A 21169-nucleotide genomic window follows, 5' to 3' on the forward strand; every position below is an offset into this window, starting at 1 on the left:
TAACTTAGGTCCATGATGCATATATCTACACCCCATAGAATGTGAAGCGTAACAGTTTATAAGTGGTTTACACAATGATATCTCGTATGCTTTTGTTACTGTTTATAATCATGATATAAGTTTAATTTATGCCTGTTAAAATTATGTTTACTTTAAACGATAGCGTCAAAAGGTAACGTTAAACTTATTCAGAACTTATGTAAATGCCAGGAAAAACAGAAACCAAGGTACAGTGCCTTACATTTTATATACAAATACTTCGACATAACAATTAAACAGTTGAATCTAAGAGAAAATTTAAAGAACCATCTATAAACAGTTATAAATTTGTAAAAGAATCATTTACTTTCAATTCATATATATAAATATTTATCATTTTTTTTGTGGGAGCACTTAGGAACAAGCTGGGCTGTGCTGGGCTAGACTTCAGCTATTTATATGGTAAATGCGTAGACTTATTTCAAGTGCCCCTCCTAATCGTTACATTGGAACTCCATCCTTTCCTTAAAATGCAACTGAAAGTAAAATTACTAAATATATTTTAAATCTATGCCGTACAAACCTGCCGTACGACTGAATTATTTAGACTTGTAGTATATCTATTGTGTATGTACTTTTCTGTTTACTTACATATGGATTTTTTAAAGTATTTGGACTACTAATAATTATAGAACATTGGATATATTCTTGTCAATCGTTGAATATCAACTTACTGCTTCTGTGTTCGCTTCTAACCAATGTTATTCATAGAAGTGTCTGGTAGGTAGGTAAAAGATAAACTCATCTTTCTTTCTTTTTAATGATGAGACTGACCCTTTTAAAGACGCTTACCTTCTTATCGAAGCAAACTTTACAATTTCTGACACATTTACGTAGTCAAAAGCGTTAAAAACCATATATAATGACAGAGGAGTATCAAGTTGATATGGATTAAAATAGTAAGATATTAAAAACAAATGAACAAATATATCGAAGAAAATATAACCAACAAGAATGTGTCCATAGTACACGAATGCCCCACTCGCACTATCATTTTCTATGTTCAGTGGACCGTGAAATTGGGGTCAAAACTTTAATTTGGAATTAAAATTAGAAAGATCATATCATAAGGAACATGTGTACTAAGTTTCAAGTTGATTGGACTTCAACTTCTTCAAAAACTACCTTGACCAAAAACTTTAACCTGAAGCGGACGGACGAACGGAGGCACAGACGGACGGACGGACGAACGGAGGCACATACGGACGGATGGACGAACGGAGGCACAGACCAGAAAACATAATGCCCCTCTACTATCGTAGGTGGGGCATAAAAATCATTTTCATAAAATAAATTACTTGGAAAAGTGATGGGGGGGGAGGGGGGGGGGTGGTAATCTTATCAAAATTCAATAAAATTTAAAAAGTAAGACTATATGACATTTGTATAACTGATTATTGGCTTAAAGAGAATTTATCGGCCAATAAAAAATTCATATCCGGTGAGGCGAAGCCAAACCCGATATGAATGTTATTGACCGATAAATTCTGTATTAGGAGGTCCGAGACCAGAATTGTCGTCTTTTGGCTGTCCACAAATATAGTTCCTAGTGTTGACAATGGGTTACTTGCCAATATTTTTTATACCCCTTCCAAATTTATTCCTCCATGTTTTATGCCTCAAGTTGTAAGTAGGGGGGGGGGGGGGGGTGAAATTACACTGTAAAAAAAGTTCGGTTCAGAATTTTAAAGGAAAGTAGTGATTTGGTCCAGCTGGAAAAGGTTACAAATTAGCACTTTGGAAGCTGTCAAAAGATTTCAAGACGCCCTAAACATAAAATTGTCCACATTTTGAGTTAGAGTCGATGAAGTTTTCTATAATTTTGATATAATTTGTCCCAAAAGTCGAACAACACACTGTAAACATTTCATTGAGAAAACGCAGGTGGGATTTTTTAAATTTTCATTTATGTTCTAAAAGAAATACACAACGAATTAATTGTGGTCTCGGACCAGGACTATTAAACACTGTGTAACGAAATTATCCTGATTTTTCTATATTACATATTCAAATTCAATATTAGGACAATACCAATCAAATGTATTTTAGATATTTATTCTAAAACTGTGAAAAATTAAAAATATTAGGACTATCAAGCAACTTAAAAAAATATTAGGTCAGTGGTATAAGGGAGATAATTCCAATTGGCGTTATAAATAAGGGAGATAATTCATCGATTGTAGTTATTGTTAATTTGTTATCGTCCCGAGTATTATGCATGACATATTTACCACATGACGTTAAGAAACCAACAACAACCAATCAATCATAATCTATCGTATTTTAATAAAGAAAAAAGTCAAAATAAAAAATCTTGATTCATTTTGGATTTACCATCCCAGGAATGCTCAAAACCAGGACTTTGATAGCAAGAATGAGTAACTAATCAAACTATACTTTTTTTCTCAAAATGCACTAAAAATAAAAGCCACGATAAATAAAAAATACGATCTAGTGTTCACGTTGCCTAAGGGAGTAAGAAACTTAATTTCTTAATAATTTTTAAATCTATTACGGGAAAATTTAAAGTCATAAGAAACGAGTGAACGGTGAAAAATAATGTTCTTCTAATTCTTGAACCAATGCATACAAACATCATAAACTTAGTCCTCTGTTCAAGAATTTCTCATTTTTTTTCGCATAAATTTCGTATAATCGTCAATTTTTTTTTTTCAATCGGTCAGTGTTGTGAAAATATGACAGGTAATTAAAGTTCGTGTTTTGAAGCCGAAGTTTTACGATTGTCACCTGTTTGTCAACAATCAACAACAAAGCATAAATTTCGTATAATCGTCAATTTTTTTTTTTTCAATCGGTCAGTGTTGTGAAAATATGACAGGTAATTAAAGTTCGTGTTTTGAAGCCGAAGTTTTACGATTGTCACCTGTTTGTCAACAATCAACAACAAAACAACAAAAAAGTATGGAAATTGAGCACGTGTTTAACATGTAAATTCAGATAATAGTTTATTTTAAGGACATCCATGCGTATTGCGATCACCGGATTTTTACGAGATGGGTCACACTGAGGTCACTTTGCATACGGAAAATATGTCGGGGGAATTGCTTTCTGGAAGGAAGCAACTAAAATAAAGTAAACTTCTTCTAAATATGAATAAATTAAAGAATTTTCTTCAGAAAAAAGTATATGTACATAAGTTTTATAATGTAAACTATCCATTGAGTTATAAAAAACATATGCATTATTTTTTTTTTAATTTGAGGTTTCTTATGACTTTAACAAATGTATGTTACTATAAACATGATAAAGAAATCATGTCAGTGACCGTCACGAATCACTGCATGACTACTAGGTACATTTAAAATGTCATACTAACACAACACAAATGACGTTTCTGCACTGAAGTGATAGCATTTTATTTAATTTAAAAGAAAATAAAAACACGTCGACGAGGGTGGTTTATAACGACCTTGACATTGACTACCTATGAGGGTTTTGCACAGTCAAAACACGTGACAACATTTGAAAGTATTAAAAAAACGTCCTCGCATTTCGGTGACAAAAACAATTTCCTACCATACATGTAAATCCTTTCTATATAAGCATTCAAAACAAAGATCAAATAATTTATATTATCATAATTGATAATAAATGCCATTTATTTTTAAATTCAGTGATTCCTGTTTTATTAAAACGGGAGCATAAAAGTATTCTCATTATACAAATGGAATTCGCACCACAGAGGGAGCAACAGTCAATGGCCTTATAACGCAGGTTTTTGCTTCATAAATGTGGTCTCTTAAGCAAAAAGATATTATATTGATACGTGCGACAGCTGTATAGCCATTCAAGGTCGCTAAAAACTTTCATTATCGATACATGTGGTTGACTTGACCGTTTATACCATGGAAACTGCAAAAATTTGGAAAAATTCAAATGCTTCAAATTTTATGAATTTGACCTTGGAATTTCAAAATGAACGCCGTTACCATGGAAACTGCTAAAATGTAAAAATATTGAAAATTCTTCAAATTTAAAGAAACTTTATACAAATGTTAACTGGCATTGTGGATACCGCAGAACAATGATTATGGATCCGTTTTGCGACTTTTGTATTAGCATCCTAACACAGGATTACTAGTTTATAAATTATTTTGATGGATATTGTTATTCGAGTATTACGATCCCTCTTGGTCTCAAACAGGTAAACAGTAGTCTAGCACTGAACGAAGATAAAAAATAAACAAGCGCTTTAGACTCAATGTCCAGTGCTGGAGATGTGAAGACCGTCGCTGTAGATATAAAGTCCAGCGCTCTAGATGCAAATTCAAATGCAGTGTTTATTGCTTGAGATTTATATCTACCGCATTGGACTTAATATCTTTAGAACTACAGCGCTAGACATAACATTTGCACCGGTAGGATTTGCATCTTCTTCACTGGACTTCAAATCTACAGCGCTAGATTTTACATCTAGAGCGATTGACTTTAGATCTAATGCAATGGAATTTACATCTCCAGCGCATGACTATGAAAAAATACAACTCTTAATCTGTAGGAGACCCCAATGGGCTCCACATCATTCTAGAAGGATTAAGAAGGTTAAAAACAACACATCTCTTTCCGACAATTAAGATAACAGACTTACTTTGAAATTAAAACATCATATTTTTAGAAATGTTATAGGGTAACGTTTATATTTCTCATATATATAGTACATAAAAGTTGTTCATATTAAAAGTAAAACAGTCCACATAATGTGACATAGGTCGAAACGATATGCAGAAGTTATGAAATTATATAAATGCTTTCTGTCGGAAAAGGTGATGGTGATGGATGGCTGTTTAATGTCCAGCGGCACATTAAATGCACATATATGACAATAACATGCTATTAAGTTAATATAAATATTAACCGTGTTTGTACAAATGTACTAGACCGACAGGTTGAGCAAGATTTTAAACGCGCTAATTAACCAGGTAACAGTTCACATGAAGACTATGCGGACACGCTATTCTGACTCGAAGCCGACCTCGACCAGTCTTAGCTTAAACTCCTCAATTCCGTATCCTGACCGAAAAAAAAAAAAAAACACAGCAAATACCATTCTTTAAATCTTGACTTAGTCTTGGCCAGGATTTTACACCGTGCCCTCCCGCATTCGTGGCGTACACGCTACCACAAGATCATTGAAGATGTATAGCATGGGAAAAGAAAACAGCAGGGTTGACTTCATTTACATGCAGAACGTCCGTCAAAATGAGGTCTTTCTTTTTTTAGCCGGCTTGCAATCGATCATTTAAAAGTACATTATTCTATAAGTCAAATTTCGAACTCATAATTCTTATAAATTAGATAAAAATAAGATGAAAAACTTGTTTTTGCAAAGTTAAGTGGCATCATTTTGTATGTTATCCATCAGTGCTTTAGTGATCAATCTTTGTAACGAGTTTCCATACATCACTCATGAAAAAGTTAGTTGATGAGGAAAGTACATAAAAAAAGAAATACCATTTAAAGATGACGAACAACGGACACCAAGCGATGGTAAATTCTCGGGCAATATATAATTTGTTTGGCAATATTTTGCTGATTGGTGTCTTGAAATGCTTAAATTCATATATACACGTTCGTATTAAAGCCTGCAATGTACTTTTTGTACACACAGTTAAAGATCAATATAAAGAACGCATTGTCAGCATTTTTGTCGATATAATTGATTTGAAAAAAAAAACCAAAAAAAACAAATATCTTAACGAAACGTGAAATTCAGAATCTTTTAACTTTGTGAGTATAAGGAAATAGATTTTTTGGGTGATACAAGTATTTACATAATAGATCCTAGTTATTTAGGTCATCGACATATGTTGTGTGTTCAATACACAAACAAAAGCTTCGTCTAATTAAATACCTGGTACATAGGTAAAAACCCTGTATAATTGTTCTAAAAATAACCAACCTTCCATATATACAAAATAATCATGTCTTCGACGCGTGGTTCTGTCGAAAAATGTTTCTATTTAGACAGGGAATGTTCCAATTGTCTTCTTTATGACGGATTGAACTATTATAATTTGTTATTTTTAACAAAAGCCTCAAATTGCAAGGAGTACTCATGTTTGCACGCAAATTGGAAAATTTTAAAAGCGTCTGAAAACGTAAGTTGGTATTTTAGTATTATAATATATGCTTGAGGTATACTTTTTCATTGAGGAGATGTTTTGAAGGTTTTAGCTCGATGGCATCATTTGCAATAGTCGATTTATCGCAAATCGAGTTTCCTGGTTTAGTGGGAGCCAGTGATCAAATAATAGAAATGGATGCTTTCAAATCTTAAAATGCAATCATACTAAATATTAATGCCAACTGACATAAAATTCATCAACGCTTTCGCGCCAAATTTCAAATAAAAAATTAAAGAAAGGATTAACTGAAGGTTATCGAATGGGAGATGTGCGTTTGAGCTTAAAGTATGATAATTTCTGTTGAATGGAAAGTCGACTTAAGTCAACTAAGTCTAATGTAAGAATTAAGGCTAATCTTCCCATGCACAGGTAATTTACAAGTTTTTAGCATGTTTTATATACCTATTTCGTTTGCTTCCTTATCCCCACATTAGATGGAAGTGGTATTTTGATCAATAGGAGTCCTAACAGAACTGAACAGCAAATGCATGCATGACGTGCAGGTATAAAACAGCTAGGTTAAGGTAGATAAAAAAAAAAGAACACAAAAAGGCTATAGTTATTAAAGGAAATCCATTGCTGGTTCAATCTGTATTCGATCCCTCAATCTCGGGTTCTACAGACAGCATTATAACTAATTGCTGTTACTTAACTCAACCAGTTAGACTACTTTTATATCTCCAGGTCTGCAACACCCTTCCCTTTTCTTCTTTTTTTTTTCGGGCAGCTCGAATGTCCACTGCTAGCTATACAACCTCAAGGTGTTCTCCCGAAAACAAAACATGGCCAATTTATTGCAAGCCATGGTCTTTCTATGACTTGGTTAAACCTCTTGACCATATCTAACATCGCATTGCCTTGCAATATTCTACATACACTCTTGTTTATGAGTAGTAGATGCTCTCAGCGCCAATGCTTGGTCAAGTAACAGTACCTCAAAGTTAAAAATGAATCAAAGTTAAAATCGGTGCAATGCAATCGATTGTTCTCGGCAATTGATTATGGGTCTGAATTAAAAGCTACTGTTCAAAATAGCATGGTTTGCAGATGGTGATCGTATTTTTAGTTTTTAGTTATATGAAAAGTGGGAAAATAAGGAAGGCACTGTGAACTTGAGAGCTTTTTTTGTTGCCCAAATGATTTCATAGTCATGCTTTATATGATTTAGCGAAATTGTTTTGCGCCTTTTTTAACATACGCTTAAAAAGTGTTGTCATTAGAAGTTTTGATAATCAATATTGGTGTAAATAGTAACATTATAATATGCTGTTGTTTTCAGACATATTACAAACAAATTATTCGTATACAAGTTTTGCTTGTGTGGTTGTTTTCTACATACGGTGAAATCTATGGATCTGCATTTGATATGAAGATAATATTAAACTTAAATTCAAATGCAACCGTGAAGACGATTTTGCTTTGTTTAGTGAAGATAATACCTTTAAGTTTCTCTATAGTGCTTATAAATAAGCAATATGTCATTTTGCATTTTAGAATTTTGTTGTAAGTACGTAAATTGTCCATTTTGCAGTAATCGGCATAGGCATAGTATTAAGAAGGGGGGTCGGAAGGGTTCTGATCCCGAAATCCCGGAATTAAAAACATGAATTCCCGAGGTCCCCAATTTAAAAATAAATCCCGACATCCCGAAATTCTAAAAAAGGATTCCCGGATCCCGAAAGAATCAATCCCGAAATCCCGAGCTTACAAAATACCTGATCACGGAGTCCCGAGAAAGGTCCTCCCTCTAATTAGGTTGACAAAGAACTCTGACATATAGTGTGCCATTTTTTCTTTATGAGAAATTATTTATATAGATTAAAAATGCACCAGTATTGGTACTAGTATATTATCACTTGAATTTGTAGGTAACAAGACTCCACTAGTTACGTTAACCTCTATGTCCTTAGTGATAGCTATTGATTTGTATTTACAGAATGAATGACACAGATTTAAAGGTCGGTGATATTGTTGCCACAGTGGTTATAATCCTGTCCCTAGTTATAGCTATTGTTTTATGTTTACAGAATGAATGACCCAGAGTTCAAGGTCGGTGATATTGTTGCCACAGTGGTTATAATCCTGTCCCTTGTGAAAGGTATTGTTTTATGTTTACAGAATGAATGATACCGAGTTCAAGGTCGGTGATATTGTGGCCACAGTGGTTATAATCCTGTCTCTAGTGATAGCTATCGTCATTGCTGTTTGTTGTCGATGTAATAGAAGACATAAACAGAACAGTAAAAAGGTAGGAGTGATATTGTTTAAGAGTCAGGAAGGTATCAAATAAATATAGCAACTCCAAGGTAAATTCAAAAAGGGGAAGGCCATACATAAAACTGACAATATTAAAAGCTATTAATCAGTAGAACAAGTGATAATTTAAAATATGCATAATGTATAAAAATAAACGAGTGAAGTGTTTTCTATTTACATTTTGCTGTAGAAAGTGTTGTTAATACTATTTCTTGTCATTTGTAAAAAAAAAAAAACCAATAGTAACATTGAGATGTCCAGCAAGAAATTCTTGTCAATCTATGGCGAATGTGTGGGCACTCAACCTGACGGTGAAAAAATAGGATACCTCTTCTGTCTATTCGACTATATTTACAGTTTTTAAAGGCAGTGCTTTAAGGCATGACTTTCAAGTAATGAGGTACATCTTTTCATACGCAACGTCCAACAAATCTATGTAGGGGGTCATTTGGCCAGAAGTAGATCCGGAAATGTTCAATTTTCTCCTCTCCTTTTTATGGTATGATATGGTTTTTGTTTCTTTCATTTACATTGGGAAATAAAGAAACGATCAGTGTGTATTGTTCGTTTTAAAAAACTTGTTATTAATGTGTATTTTGCATTATAAGCAGTCAACCTGATTACAAACTATCATTATTTGTATTCCGTGTGGAAAGAGGTCGGGTCAATTTCGAGTGTTATCTGACATCTAAAGATTTTTTTAATCAGTTCAAACGTTGATATAACAATGAAAGGTCGACTGAACATGATTAATATTGCATTTCTATAATTCAAAGCGGAATTCGGTTTATGAACGAGAAACTGTAAGCATTTTCAATTTCGTTAGTTATGTATGTTGTCTACGTATTATCCTGGTTCCCGCTACTACGTTCCGGGCATTAGCTATTTGATATATGTGTTACATTACGATCGGGTACCAGTCAATCTACGCGTGCCTGTGTATATGACTCAGTTGAAAAGAGCAGTACGTTCTACTTTGATGTTGGGAGAATTTTGATTAAACTCTATATGCTCATAGAATAAGAAATATAATCTAAACTGAATTTACCTCCTTCTGAATAATTTATTGCAATATAAATATAAATCCCTTTTGACAAGAGAAATATGACTTTTGTCAGAAATATTTTGTTCACGTGTGCAAAGGTAATCTTCTTCTTCTCTGGATCTTTACACCTTTACACCTAATCACGTGTGGCGGCCATATTGGTTTGTTTACATATTTGTGAAGAAGCCTCTAGAACTATGACCTAAACATAAATAGTCTTCCGAAAACGTAAACTTTATGCAATACTATTTTATCAATCATGATTATTTTCATAAATTTAAATTTGATTATTTAAAGAAATAAAATTATAACAATTACGATTTTAGATTAGAGATTCTACACAGACATGCTTTGATCTATTTATAGCCAAATTAGTTTACCTGTGTGAAAAGTAAAAATGGATATTAATTTGTTTTATACTAAACAAGTAAAGACAAACTATGGAGGGAAGATATTAATTCACATAAATATTTCAGGACATTTGATTTATTTTAATAAATATAGGATTTAAAAACTGCAAATGCAAACAAATTTAATCCTTACATAATCAGCTGATAATTTTTTACGCAAACATCGTGGTGATGTAACTGATAAAAATCACTCCATCAAATCCTCCAGCCCTTTTACATATTAAGATCTACTTAGTATTGTAGAATATTCAATGAATATACATTCATCGTCTCGGGTAATCGGATATTTTTAGCTGACATTTTGGGTATCCGATTGGCCGGAGTCTACTGTCATGACTGTACTACCATAAAGATAATAAATAGTAATTTATTGACATAATATTTGTTGTAACATATTATATTTTTATATGCTATTAAATCATTTAAAGGACAATGTACTATTTTTTTCTCACAAAGACCAACAAACAGGTTGTGCCCCCCCCATTATGAGTGGTGTCCCTTAAATTCAGGGACTGTGCCTAAAACAAGGGGTCATTTTAATGTTGAAAAAAAAGAAAGAAAATTTTAAAGATTTTTAACTCAAAAGTGGGAAAATTCATTATATTTGGAACAACTTTTGTAAATAAGGGGTCAAATTAATAAAGAAGATTATATATAAGTTAAGAAACATCACAAAATTCTTTTGACATGTTTAAATTTTTGACCATTTAATACTTAATAGATGCATAGTTCTTGGGGAAACGTTTCATCAAATAATATGAATATAAAGGTGCTAATTTTTTACAGTTGGTTGTAATGTTCTTCCAATGAGGGTTACCCCTCATTTGGAGACAATCCAGATCGTGCAAAATACTTAGCTAAAAATTGTAATGTTTAAAATTGTTGTTGCGCACTAAAAACCAAACATGGGAACTTTCAAAAGTTGGCGGGTATCTATGTAACAAGTCTTACTATATTTATGTCCCATTTATGGGCATTATGTTTTCTTGTCTGTTCGTCCGTCCTGCTTCAGGTTAAAGTTTATGGTCGAAGTAGTTTTTTTTATGAAGTTGAAATCCAATCAACTTAAAACTTAGTACACATGTGTTCCTTATGATATGATCTTTCTAATTTTACTGCCAAATTAAAGATTTTACCTAATTTTCACAGTCCACTGAACATAAAAAATGATTGTACGGATGGGAAATCAATGTACTTATGACACATTCTTGTTTGAAGATAAAAAATACATCATAACGATAATGGAACAAAGCAGCCTGTGTTAGTGGGGCTTCTTTTATGGTAATTCAAGTTACCTTTTATTCACCTTCTTCCACATCAGAGCTATCAGCTCTTGGATTTGTACCTGTTAAGAGTCGTATACTAAATTTTATCTTTATATAAATAAATTTGTATTAGATTGGCGTTGCATCATTTTCTTCTATTGTCATGATTGTCTTAATGGCAAATATGGGAAGTGGTTAAAAATGCTAATGAAACAGCTATTATAAATGACCACCAGATGTCATTGTTTTCTTAATTAAAAACTCCTCTTTCATTCATACCAGTAAATTACTTTATCATGTTTATACTGAAAAATAATTTTGCTTGGAGTTAGAAAAAATGTGATCATCAAAAGAGTTGACATGTTACTATGTACATTTACCATTATGTTACTTGATGTTCTTGCAATACACACAGTACGGTGACTAGTCAATCTTTGTGAACTACTTTTCATAGGATGGGAGTCATTGAATATGCGTATATAATCAATAATTAAAAATAGTCTACTTATGTTAATAAGGAAAAGTTCTTTTATGTCTTAAAAATGCATTTCATGGCAAGGTACAGAAAATATACTGAAACAGTAGACTATGGGTGACTATAGGTGAACTAGGTACAAGAGAACTCTTAATCTTAAATACTACAAACCACCTCTGTAATATGGAAGATAATGATATATCTGGACTAGAAATACACACAACCTGTAATTAACTGCCTTTACAGCGCTTTCGCGCTTTGATTAAACGCAGGTTCTCAAACTTCAAAAATGTTCGCATATACATTCAAGATATCCACCTATTTTCGTGTACTGAATTTAAATGGGGCTTTAAAACCACAAACCACAAGTATTGCAGCTCAGTCATATATAAGTCTTTCACACATTAAACAAAAAATTACATTCTTATTGTTTCTATCTCATAGACATTAAGTCCACATATTCATTATTAATAGACTGCGTTACATCGTAAACAACTCTTAATTCAACAACAATAGAATGCCGAAACGCTTAATAATAGAGCAACATTCTAACTTTGGAATGCATTCAAAGAACCCAATTCGAAAGCAAATGTATACATGTGCATTGTTTATGTTTACCATTTAATTACCTTGAACGATTTTCTAAATATACTTTAAAAAGTTCAGTTTAAATATGTACAATAACATACATACTGTCACGCATTTTTTTCCTTTTTTTTGGGGGGGGGGGGGGGGGGGGGGTGAGGTTAACAAGAGATTAATGAACAAAATCCCGTTAAAATTTTAGAATGTGAACGCCATTGTTACGCAGGAATACACATTTGCATTTGTTGTTACCACAAACCCATCATCATCTTCTCGTGTGACATAATCAAACGATACTCACTTGTTTGAGCAACACAACAGGTGCAGCATGTGGAGCAGGAATGGTAAATCAATCCAGAACACATGAGTTCGTTCCGTTTTTGGGTAGGTTTGGGTTGCTTAATCCGTAGTTTTTCTGTGTAATGGTTCGCAAAATTGGTACCGCTAATTTTATTTTACCTCAGTTTGTATGCGGTTTTTAAAACAAACATTTATATATTTATGAAAAATGAATAAGTTTAGTACTTCAAGGTTGAAGTCGTTGTTAAAATATTTACACACGCCATCATGGTGTAGTTGGTTGTACTGAAATATATGTGAGATGACCATGAATATGTCCCACTTGTTATAGCAGCACATGCGTTCACCTTTTATCGTTTATGATACCAATGTGGCACATCAACCGATTGTCTTATCACAAGCAACACGACTATTGACTCCCATGGAACATGAACTGATTATCCTCCCGGATCACCTGCTTATTTTTTCTTAAAATGTCCAGTACCAAGTCGGGAAAATGGCAATTTTAATATTATAGTTCGTTTCTGTGTGTGTTGTAGTTTGGTGTTGTGTTTCTGTTGTGTCGTTGTTCTCTCCTTGTATTTGATGTGCTTCCCTCAGTCTTGGTTTGTAACATGGATTTGTTTTTTTTTCTCAATCGATTTATGAATTTCGAATAGCGGTATACTACTGTTGCTTTTTTAAGTTATTTTGATAAGCTTTTAAACTTAAAATTGATTTGGTTGGTTACAAGAACTGGGTTGTTTTTGAATTCAAGCACGAAAATTTGGCTTCGGACCACAAAACAGACCACTATTAGTAAGGCACAAGATTTAATTCATCCATAAAGTTCATGGCCATCAATCAATTTCAAATAAATGAAATGTAATGTCGACAATTTGTACATAACTGCCGATACACTTGCTCTAAAAAAAAACCCAAAACGCCAGACAAACTCACATCATATTTAAAAGGCTGCAAGTTTTGTCATGTAATAAATTCAATCTGATAGTTGATAACATATCAAAAGTTACTTTTAGATATGAGTTAATAATAAGTTTAGGTCATGCTATATAATAGCAGAATTTCAAAATGGTATAATATTCATACACATTAAAGGGGCACTAACTGCCAAATTAATGTTCACCGATTTGACTCAAATTCTCATATTTTATTTATAACAATGTTAAACATTTTTTCAAACTTTCAAAAGTATAAAATAAACAATTTACAGGACATGGTCTCAATAAGATGTAGCTTCGTTTCGTATGAATTTTAGCTAAGACGCCATCTAATTAACTATCGAGTTGACCTTCTATGACCATATAAGCGATGTAAACATAAACATAGATATGAATAGATTAAGCAACTCGTGAAACTGTATTTTTATAGGTACATTAAATTTTGTATTGTAGATTAAAAAATTATGTTTATCGTCGTTTAACCTTTATAAGAATGATTGTGTGTGGATCGCATCAGTTAATCAAATTATTTACCTAGTTTCACTTTCAATGTTGACATTCTTTTCCTTTAAATACCCGTACACAATACATGCGTTATTCTATCTCTTTCTACGGGGTTAAATTTGAGTTCACATGAATACGGATTTAATGAGGTCGAATTATTCACTTGCAAGTGAATAATTCATTATCAATGTTTATTAGCTTAATTTGACAAAATTGAACCATTTTAGCTGATAAAAGCAAATTATTATTTCACTATTTCACTTTCATTAATGATTGAACAAAAAAAAATCATACTTTTGATTTTTTATATATCTCGTAGCTTGTGCCCCTTTAAACTGTTTCGTGTACCTACTTGTTTCGAGAAACAATCTCAATGATTCATCTTATAGACACATCTTTTGAAGTTTCCCAGTATAAATATAGTTGGATAGAGGTCAAATAAATTTTGGGAAGACTCAACGTAAATGGAAGAGGAGTACAGAATGTTAGCATACGTTTGAGTACGTGGAAGCTCCAGGCAGATACATGTTGAAAATATGCCATATAACTTTATGTTTTGACTTTTACAAAAAATAGTAATGCATATTAAATTCCCATTCAAAGATATAATTTTTCCAATACTTTGTAAAAGTGGCACAGCTTCGGTCGTAACAGAAATTCCTATGCGAAACTGCATTGTTGTTTTGTTTACAGAAGTGCAAGCTCGGATCTAGCCTAGTTGAAGGATCAAATACTAGTACTACATTATTTTTTTTACACTGTTAAATTAAATGTGAATGACCGATGTTAACGTTATTTCTATTGTACCAAGAAAAACTTATGATGGATTAATATAGTGTTAGTGTACGTAAAGTTTTCTGATGTAATTACAAAAAGATTAATGGTTCAAATGTGTAAAAAAACCATTAAAATGTTGTTAGTTTACATTTAAAATGTATTTAACAATGTGTGATACAAGGAAGAATTGGTTACAACCTAGCAGACGTCACATTTATACTTTTGAAATTTGAATATGAAGAAGTCATACTAATACACATAAAGTAGTGTGCAACACTTATATATATATTCCGATACTATAGGAATATGACAGTTGTTGTCCATTCGTTTAATATGTTTTTTGATTTGATTTTGCCATTTGATTAGTGACTTTCTGTTTTGAATTTTCCTGGAAGTTCAGTATTTTGGTGATTTTACTTTATACTAGTATCATTATAAAAAAAAAGTTTCAAGCTGTTCATGTTTTGTTTTAGATTTTGCATCGACTAATAAATGTTGGTATCCGAATGATAATAAATAGGCTCTGAGCTAATTTCTAAATGAGTTTAGATATGTTTAACAATGCCCTAATTGTGTCCAATATTTAAATTACTGTTTTGAAGCATTGTAAGATATTCTTAATTTTGTTACATTTTCGAAGATACTCCAACATATATATTGTTTTTAGGGGTAATTGACCCTAGTCTTTAATTTAAGTAACCCAATTTTACAGTTGCAAAAAGTATTTGCTTATATCTCGTTTAATTGAATTTTGGACTTTAATTTTTAAAGTTGGCATTGAATATGTGTAATTTATCAATTTTAAAATTTTGTTTATCTTTCAAAGACAGCTCATAATTCCGAAGTTTTTTTATTCTAGTTCCCTATTTACTTCTTTGGTCTTATGATAAAAGTTATATGAAAAGAAAAGCACATACTTTTAAGTTATAAATCATAGATATAAAATTCAAACATAATGCAACTAATCACGTGAAGGGATAATTTCACGAGAGGTCAATATAAGTCAAAATCTTCCATAGAATTTAGGTTGAGTAAATAATATTTAAAATACCTGTTAAACACACAAATTCAACAAGTTTTCGGTAAATTGTATTAATGATCACGATACTGTCATGATGTTCGACTTTATATTGAAAATTATCCTAGTATATGTTTTTATGTCCATATTTTGGGAAATAGTGACCAACAAACCTAGGAACCAACGTTATTTTCATAGGATGTGTATCGTATCCATATTGAAGAAACATTGATGTAAGAGTATTTTTTTTCACCAAACAAGAGTAAATAACATTTCATGCATATTTGTATCGAGAACAAATTAGAAAAAAACTTCTTATAGTAAGCTTCAACATAGGGTGGTGATCAATATAAAGGTCGAAATATCTAAACTGCTATTTGAAAATGAGGACAAGTTATTATAAATAAATTATGTCCTTTACAATTGGCAACGTCCAAACCCCTGAAAGAGCTGTTACATGTGTTCTTTAACGTATAGAGAGTGTACTTTCTCATTTCACGATTCAAATAAAAGTTCAATTTCGATCCAATGCGTACTTATACACAAACTCATCATAGATAACCGGATTAAAATTTTGTATTAGCACTAAAAAAGACTCACTCATAAGTGAAGATCGAATAAAAAAAAAAGTAAATAAGGTCAAATAAAGTATGAAGTTGAAGAACGTTGAGGACAAAAAATTCCTAAAAGTTTTGCCAAATACAGCTAATGTAATCCATTCCTGAGGTGGAAAAGATTTAATATTTCAAAAATTCAAAGTTTTGTAAACAGTTAATTTATAATTATGACCATATCAATGATAATTCATGTCAACATAGAAGTGCGGACTGCTGGGCTGGTGATACCCTCGGGGAATAAAAACGTACATACCACAGGGTTATACAGATATCTCTTGTTGGGTTGTCGTATCTAACAGACTGGAGACCAAATTCTAAACCAGGGTAACCGATAGGAGTTTTAGAATTATATTTATTAGACAATCTTTTAATTGATAATCATACTTGAATATATAAACACGAATTCACCATAATTTAATTTAATATTTTGAAACAGTGATATCTTTATTTTCTAGGTTCTGATTGCGGAGTCTGTCTAGATACGAAAGATTCCAGAATGGGCCAAATTGTTAAACTTCATTGTAACCATAGTAAGTGGATTTTAATTTGCTTGATTATTTGATTTTAACATTTATCTGTGCAAAGTATGGTTTCTTTATTTTTACATGCTATTTTAATTTGTTTAATTGTGTTAAAATGTTGTGTTTTACAGTACAACAGGGATCAAAATACTGTAAGGTATAATTTTTCTCTAAAGATTTTAAGATTCACCAAATGAGTCCTTACTAAAATAAATGACGTCTTCGTTGTATAAGATCTATACTTCCAGTTAAGCCGTTATATTAAAAATTTGATTATATTTTCTTTATGGCATTTTTTATTTGATACTATGATTTGAAATATATAGTTTTAAATATATGATTAGTAAATAGTTGAGATAAAAGAAAATCTATGAAAAAACATTTCATGAACTAAAACAATGGAGTCGAAACGTATGTCTCATCTTTCAGCATTCCATCAAAAGTGTATGACAGAATCTTTAAAAAGTCAGACAAAGTGCCCTTTATGTAGGCAGCGAGTAAAACAGTTTTCACCAAGTCAGAGAATATTTGCATATTTTCAGACTAAAATAAACCAGTTTCGATATAACTATAACGATGAACAAGGTGAGTTGTTATAATTGTTACATGTGATTTTCAAGGCAGCACATTTGACAGCTTCGTCATATATATGAAGAGCTTTAATGGGATCTTAAAGATCGAAAGCCTAAAATCAAATACACGTTATTTGTCTCTAATTCATTTATCGACTCCAACTTCTAAATGAATTTTTAGAGGATTAATTTGTCGAAATGCGCATCTGGTGTCTCAAAATTTGTAATGGAACATTCTGTATATTAGAATGAATATGACACTATATAATCTTTACATGATTGGCTGATTGCCAGGTGTTTGACACCCCCTCAAGCCACTATTGGCTTTACCGTGGTGGTCAGTAATTCTTATAATCTAATTAAATAGAGTAAAATTTTCATTCTTATTTTTCTTCATTTATGTTCCGGAGTGAGATGAATAACTATTTACGAATGAAAATGTTGGGTTATGCCGCTTTGAACAATTTTTGAAAGTTTCAGGGTGTCATCAATATGTTAACGGACGCCATCATGCGTTGGTTGACCGTTATGGAATAACTGTTTTACAGATAATATGTTTATCATGTTAACTACAATCCTCTACCGAATTAGACTATTTACCGTGTTTGTAATACTATGAGCATTATGACGGAGGCCATGTGTAGTATTACGTACATGGGGGACATATACTTGCCTCCCCATGCCGCTAAAGTTATATATGCTTTGAGGAACAACAACAACACATCTATTTCCATAGCACGTTTATTTCTAAGAGACAGATAACATCACATGACAAATCTGCATCATCATCATACAAAGGGACACAACTCTCACGACTTAACTACAAAACACATACATATACATAACAGTAGAACAGGATCTGGTTAACCTTCCAGAACCCCTGAGATCACCCCCCCCCTTTTTGGTGGGGTTCGTGTTGCCTAATCTTTATTTTTCTATGTTGTGTCTTGTGTACTATTATGTGTCTTTTTGTCTTTTTCCTTTTTTGTCCATGGCATTGCCAGTTTGTTTTCGATCTATGAGTTTGACTGTCCTTCTGGTATCTTTCGGCCACTTTTAAATGTAATATATTTGCTTGTTTGAAGGTAAATAATTATACCATCAACGCTGTATGTTTGTTTTTTCAGATTTCGAAAGTAATGTTTGACAAGAGTAGAATGCCTTAGTCTCATCTGCATTTACTTAGCGTCTCAGGTTGATTTTAATTTGACCTTGAACCTGAAATCCAATATGGCTGTCATCGTCCGCGACAGAGTCTTCCTCAACATCATTATGAAACAATGCAATTGTATATATATAGTCATGTTTACTTGTGTATGCACATTTGCTCAACGTCTGGATAACCCATGGGATCATCTATAACATCTTTAACATTTATAAACTTTAATCAGTAAATTAATGTTGATGATAAATGTTGTAATTAAATCTTATTCAGAGTTATATTATGTAGGTACTTCAGTACTGTTCCCAAAAAAAAATCAAAAAAATCGATGGACTGTTAATGTTAAATTTCAGATGATACATATTACAATCCATTAAATGTGAGACATACTTGTCATGGAACGTACTTGCTAAAGGCGTACAAATATAAAGATAAATGTTCTAAGAATGTACTGATATATTTCATGTATGAAAGCAACAGTAGTTATACATTGTACATTTCCTACTATATATAAAGTCATCAAAGATAAATATGCTGGTAGTTTAATATAATGTCATTATTCCAATATTCAGGCAAAACACAAAGACATACCAGCACCATTGTCCGTAAATTGCTTAAGGGTTTTCTATGAAGAAAATATTGTTTATTTTAGAAATGGCGGGTTTTAGAATTATGGAGGCTCATTCATAAAAATCCAGGTTTTTTAACCATATTTTGACATTCGCCGTATGACATAAAAAGATTATGTCGATCAATTGGACACTGTGGGAATCAAACATGGCTTGCATTAACAATAGCAGTGCAATTTAAAATATCTGGCATTCGACATAGAAGATGCACCAAATTGTCAATATAAATACTTAATGTAGAACTGCAATGTAAATTCTGGAAAGACCAAATAAACCCATTATCCCCTTTCGAATGATCATGCTGCTATTTTAACTGTCATCAAATAGGTACCGTTACTTAAAACTAATGAAAAAGAAAGATTTTTTTGTGTCAAATGATACAATATTTGAAATATATCAATAAGAAACGATTCATTAATTAGGAACTTAATTTTTTTTTTGAATGTTTAACGACTATGACTTCTTCACATCTCCATAATCAAAATTTAAAGGTGACAATATCATTAATTATACTCCCATTGGCATATACGAGTATATGTGAGTGTGTGTATGTGTGTGTGTGGGTGTGTGGCTGTGGTGTTTATTTGTGTGTGATACATTTATTGTGTTCAATTATTTATGACCGGTTGATTTGAAGTATCAAATATTTCATTCTTATGTATACATTTAAAATCATTTTCATTAATTTCTCATTTAGAATTACCATGTTGACCAACCTTCCCAAATAACATTAAAGTTTCACATTACGGCAGGATTGGTTAATAACATATAGTACCAACATTTACAGTCAATTAATGCGTCAGCTCATATTAATACAAACTGATTTTAACTGTCATTCACATACTATAGTATACCTTTCATTCTTAATTCAGTTATGAATCCTATAATTCACTTTTGTGTTTTTGTCTCCTGAAATAAACAATAAAATAAAATGATCTTGCTAGCATTAGTTGTTTCTGACCTCCTGCCAATGATTACGAGCCAGTCCCCTCCATTATATCATTGAATAAGTTATTGAAACTAGACACCTACACGTGGTAGCCGGCTATTTTATAACAAATGCCGAGTTCTACACCATTATTGAAACGCGATTAATGTAGCTGATTATTGAGAAAACTTTTAGTATTCTTCGATTCTGATAAAATGAATTGAAAGTGTATAATTTTTATCTTGATTCAAACGACGATCTTTATAGTGTTTATTTGAGACCATTGATGTTATTCATTTCATGTTTACACGAAAAGCTTATGATTCAGTGCTAAGTTGCTGACTTGAAATTATCAAAGTTTTTTTAAAATTTATTCTCGATCCAGAATAACCTTGGAAAATTTGATACAAGATTTGATACTCAGAAACCTATCAAGTAGACAATCTTGGAAAGACGAAGTTAAATATACAGGGCTATACAAAAGTAGTATTAGACTGAGGACACGTAAGGTCGACATAGTCATATCAAATAAATATCGCTTGTCTTATGCACAAGCTGCTTCAAAAACTTTGATGATTTACGCAAACTAGGTACTAACTTTTGTCAAACGGATGTCATATCGCAGACATTTTATCTATTCTGTAAGATCATTACAATCACATCGTATTATTTGGTACGTACGAAGCGCTTTTGGGGATGTATCGACACCAAGATCGCTCAAAACAAAACGATTGATAGCAATAAATTTTTATGTCTTTGTTTGACAAAACGGTTCTGAAAGGAATATCCCAAACGTTCTAATAAATTGTATCGAGGTTCCTGTGTTAATCATTCTCAGAGAGCGGAATGAAATAACATAATACGCTCTCTCCTCTCTCAGTTTATGAATAATGTTAATCAGCAAAATTAAGTTGTTTCCCTTTGATCGATTTAAAATATACACACAAAACTTTAAAAAAAGAAACAACAACAAAAATAT

General features: G+C 32.1%; 1 protein-coding gene and 1 long non-coding RNA gene across 2 annotated transcripts in view; both read left to right on the forward strand.

Moving 5' to 3' along the window:
- The window catches only part of LOC143063012 (outer dynein arm-docking complex subunit 4-like), a 180194-nt gene that overhangs the window by 78094 nt on the left and 80931 nt on the right, over nucleotides 1-21169 (forward strand). The window lies entirely within an intron of this gene.
- On the forward strand, nucleotides 16810-18925 carry LOC143063008 (uncharacterized). Its single transcript, XR_012974917.1, has 3 exons — nucleotides 16810-16908; nucleotides 17329-17484; nucleotides 18599-18925. It is a non-coding gene; the product is annotated as an uncharacterized LOC143063008 (long non-coding RNA).

The sequence above is a fragment of the Mytilus galloprovincialis genome, chromosome 2 (assembly GCF_965363235.1).
Source record: "Mytilus galloprovincialis chromosome 2, xbMytGall1.hap1.1, whole genome shotgun sequence".
In the NCBI taxonomy this organism is placed as follows: domain Eukaryota; kingdom Metazoa; phylum Mollusca; class Bivalvia; order Mytilida; family Mytilidae; genus Mytilus; species Mytilus galloprovincialis.